General features: G+C 45.6%; 1 protein-coding gene across 2 annotated transcripts in view; it reads right to left on the bottom strand.

The window, feature by feature from the left end:
• Positions 1-3691: 3691 nt before the first annotated feature.
• Positions 3692-4787, bottom strand: part of EPC1 (enhancer of polycomb homolog 1) — a 67109-nt gene continuing 66013 nt past the window's right edge. For both annotated transcript variants that reach the window (XM_030943718.1, XM_030943714.1), the window contains exon 15: positions 3692-4787. This exon is cut by the window's right edge and continues 1885 nt beyond it. The gene's annotated coding sequence lies outside the window, so the exon portion shown is untranslated.

Below are 4787 nucleotides of genomic sequence, written 5' to 3'. Positions count from 1 at the left end.
AGCTATGTAAGAATTGCTTACAGAAAATGAAACCATATTTTTGAATACTACAGATGTGCATGACAATCCTAATTAGATAATATTAATTTATTCACAAAGTGCCCTGGATTCACCAACAGTTAGTTAGATGTTCAAGCCTTAACAAATAGCACATGACTGAATTAGTGATTTTTGAAAGGTAGTCAGCAGCTGGACTGGAATCTATCCAGAATGAAATCCTGCTATGTTATGCTGCTGGCATGCTTGGAATCAGCACAGCTGCTGATTTCACAAAAATAAGAAATTAAATAGACCCTGTGCCAGTGCTTAGTCACCCTCAGTGAAACGTGTTCCCTACTGTTCAGAGGGAGCCTCCTGTGTTTCAGTTTGTGCCTCTGGTGCTGCCCCTGGGCACCAGGACCTGCTGCACTGTGCACACCACTGGACTGCTGCTCGCTCTAGCAGCAGCTGAGCCCCTGCCAAACACTGCCCCAGAGCCTACAGGCTGTCTGGGAGAGAAGCACATTTACTCATGAATAAACTCTGAGGAAATGAGTGCAGATCTCCATCCCAGCCTGTGTCCCACCACTGCAGGCCAGGCTGGCCCAACAGGCACTGTCAGACCTGCTGTGGCTGCTCCTGACCTTTCCTGCCACCTGCTGTGGGTGCTGGTGATGGGCTTGGACTGGATGGAGTGAAATCTCTCTAAAAACTGGTTTGTTGTGGACTGTGAGCTCACAGCTCTCTTCCCTGATACTCATAGAGGAGTGATTTTAGCTGTCTTACTAGTCCTTCTGCCATCTTGCCTTATTTAGTGCAGCCAGCCAAGCTATAGAGCTGTATACAAGCTACTTCCAATTACAAATAAAGCTGAAATCAAGCAAGATTGCATTAAGAAAAACAAAAGACAAAGAAAAGCAACAGGCAGGAGGGAAAACATGAAGTCACCTGCTTTATCTAGTGATGTCTCAGTGCAAGGGTAGGGAGGTGAGAAGGGAGGCCTAGCCTGTCCATGATGGCTGCTCTGAGGGACATCAGCAGTCAGGCTCAGGAAGTAGAGCCAGGAAAGGTCCAAATTCAGGAAGATTTCAGGTCAGATCTGTACAAGGATGATTTCTGTGAGACTGGCTCATGATGCCAACTCAGCCAAGACAGACACAGCCCCAGAGGAGCTGTAAATAGACTTCTAATGATACATGCTGCTGCTTTCCCTGGTCAGCATTTGTTCTATTTTTCAAGCCTAAAATTCTAAACAACTACTGCTTTATCTTAAAGCTTGATTAAAGCTGACCATGAATAATCTGACATACACTATTCATATTACTCCTGAGGGGAACAAATGGATCACTCAAAGGCACACTAGGAAACTTTTAAAGTCTCAATGTGCTGGTTTTGGCTGGGGTAGAGATAATTTTCTTCACAGTAACCAGCTCAGGGCTGTTTCAGCATTGTGCTGGGAACGGTGTTGATAACAAGGGATGTTTCTGTTGTTGCTGAGTGGGGCTCACAGTGTCAAGGCCTTTTCTGCTTCTCTCAGCATCTTGCCAGGGAGGAGGCTGGGGGGGCAGCGGGAGCTGGGAGGGGACACAGCTGGGACATCCCTCCTGACCCAAGGGATACTCCAGGCCATCCAACGTCAATCTCAGTGGATAAAGCTGGGGGAAGGAGGAAGAAGGGGGAACATTCTGAGTGATGGTGTTTGGATTCCCAAGTCACTGTTACGTGGGCTGTCCTGGAGATGGCTGCTGGCCCATGGGGAAGTGGTGAATGAATTTCTGGGTTTGCTTTCCATTGCTTTTGTTTAATCTGTTAAACTGTCTTTACCTTGACCCAAGAGTTTTCTCACTTTTAATTTTGCAGTTCTCCCCCTCATCCCACCATGGGGGGGTGAGCCAGCGAGTGGCTGTGCGGGCTGAGGCGCCTGAGGGGGTTAAACCACAACACTGAGTACAAAGTGTGCTACAGGCTTTTCAGGAACCTGAAGGCAATCTGTCTGCTGGCCTGGCAGGCAAACTGGGCACAGCAGGATTAGTCTGTACCTCTCTGGGAAGCAATAAGAAAATAGGAACATTATCTAAGACTGGAGTCAGTGGAAGTTTCTTTTGTATTATTTGTACTTATTGTTACTGCTGCCCCTCCATGTGCCTGAGGCTGAAGGTGGCCATTGTCTCAAGAAAGTGCCTCAAGGATGGAGGGTTTGCTGAGCAGGTACCCATAAGCAGAAAGTGCTCACAGGAACAGCGGCCAAGCATCAAGTTAGTTCCAGGTTACTGTCAGAAGGGATGCCAAAATTTTGTTACATTAGTGATTTTCTCTACACTGGCACCTGACCTGTTCAGAATCTGTAAAATCTGTGCTTTTGTTCTGTTTTAGCCACAGGCTTTTAATCTACTTCTTTCTTTACTGGGAACTTCCGTAAGTAAAATGTGCTTTTTTAGTTTTGGGTCCAACACTTCCAAAAGGATTTATGGCTTTTGATACTTTATTGCATTTTGATACAACATTGCTTCTAGTGTTCCTGACCAACATAATAATCCCAGATCTGGTAGATCTCTACCCTGGGAAAGCACTGCACCCTCTTTCAGTGTCTTCAGGGTGCAATTCTTCCAGCAGATGTGTTAAAACAGGACAAGAAGAGAAGACCATGAAGTTTTAACAGAATTTAGGATGTGGGTGGTTTTGATATTGCATGTGTCAGGAGATGATGCATATGAAGATGTGGCACATCTCACTAATAATTCAAGATGGGGAAGAAAAAAGAGTTCATGCTAAAATATTTGCTTTCCCTAATCCCTACTGAAAAACTAGCCCCCGTTACACTGAAGAGCTGCAGCCCAGTTCCTAGTACCGCTCTGGACATCTCTGTCAGCATTTTCCTCTGGTTGTTCTAGACCACCACCTAACGGCAAGGCTCAGGCTGGGCCCGCCCGGCTGCTGCGCGCTGGGGAACGCCACAGGCAGAGCTCACAGCCCCAGCTCAGCAGGGGACAGGCAGCATCCCGCCAGGAGCAAACCTTCCCTTGCCCTTCCCACTGACCCTTGCTTGGGACAGCTCTAACAGGCTAAGGCAGAGCTGCTCTCCTGCATTTGTGGCAGCAGGGCTATCTGGTATTAAATTTTTTTGCAGAACTGAACTGTGTGACCTGGATCAGCACTAACAAGCCTCACTCACTAATTGCTTAGGACATTCTTATCCTAGAGCCTCATTGCTGTAGATTACTGAAGCTTAGTACTTACTCTAAAATAACTTGCTCTATCTGTGACAGTGCAGAGCAATCTCCCAGGACAATGGCAGGCTGGCTTCTGTTCCTTGCCCCGTCCTTCTCACGCGGATCAAGCAGTGCAGCCGCTGCGCCGTCGTCAGTCCAGGCTCTCTCCCGTTACTGGTGAAGAAATTAGTTACTCTAAATTAGTTCCCTAATAAATAGTTTCTAACTCTCTCTTTCTTCCCCTCTGTGGATTTTTTTTACTTACTTACTGGGAACCTTTGGAAAAAAAAAATAGTGCTCCTGCTTTGACTACCTTCTCTATGAAAACCAGCTGTAGCAGTCCCAGTTAAATGCCAGTAAGACTGGCACATTCACTCCCCAGGACTCACTCATGGAAAACACCGGTGAAGTTCCGACTACCCCCATACTGAGCCATGCATGCAAACAAGCAGAAAATGTTCACATAAAATACTCAGTGAAAATGCAACCAGCAGTATCCCAAAGTACACAATTTTAATCTGCATCATTTTCATCTGTTTGGACTCAGCTGTCTCTCAAGTAAGGGACAGGAATAGTTGCAGTTTTAGCTGAGCTTATCCACATACTCCCACTCACCCTGTTCCTGCAGCAGCAATCCCTCATCCCCTGTTGCTAGTATTTTGTAGGATTTCTGTATGGACTAACACACCTGTATTAAACCATATCCTATGGAGAACCTGTATGTCTGAAATTCAATTCTCCCATTGTCCACTCTGCCATTTGTTTACCTCCACCTGGTGGCACCTCACAGGTTAAGCCTTCAGGAAACTAAAATTCAGGACAGTCCAGTTTATCTAGAGTCATTAAATTTTCAGCACATTAGACATTTCTGCCACCATTATTCATTGGCTCATTTTTTTTATGTCTGCAGTGTTTTTGCTATGTGGCAGTCCACTTTTCCTAGGTTTAGAAACTTGACTTCTATGATTTTACTTTCTTCTCTTCTCAGCAATGCAATAAAGAGCCACTCAGATGGCAGTCACATCCTTAATCTCAATTTTCCAGAGATAACAGCAACTAATCACTAGGTAAGACTAGTCATCTGGAACTGAGTGGCACTGTCCTTCACCTCACAGTTCCTGCAAGGAAAAGTCCTCTCCAGTGTAATTTTGCTTCCTTCAGCTGCATGGTCACGCTATGAACAAGAGCAATAACTCCTGTTTTAAATGGAAGACAAGAGGAAAGGATGCATCTCATTTTCCAATACAACAACAAAAGGGCTGTAACGAAATAAAAGGAATTGCAAGCAAACCATTTCTAGACAGATACAGAAGACTTCTGGCTTAGGTCTTAATCTGGGACTTTAATCACTGAGAAAGGCAAGAATTAGTGATGGTCTAGGGCTAACAACCTCGAACCACACCCTTTCTGGATCAAGCACTAGCATGCTTTTAACAGGCTTTTTGCTTGAAACCAAGATGACACAATTAATTCATTGCTCACTCCTCCCACATGTTCATCTCCTGTAGAAGACAAGGCACTTCCTTGGAACATTCCATGTCCAGGACAGAGGCACTGGACCAGCACCCCTCTCGTACAACAGGCCACTGACTGAGCACA

Source organism: Camarhynchus parvulus, chromosome 2 (genome assembly GCF_901933205.1).
Source record: "Camarhynchus parvulus chromosome 2, STF_HiC, whole genome shotgun sequence".
Lineage (NCBI taxonomy): Eukaryota > Metazoa > Chordata > Aves > Passeriformes > Thraupidae > Camarhynchus > Camarhynchus parvulus.
This window is presented reverse-complemented; position numbering and strand designations above follow the sequence as displayed.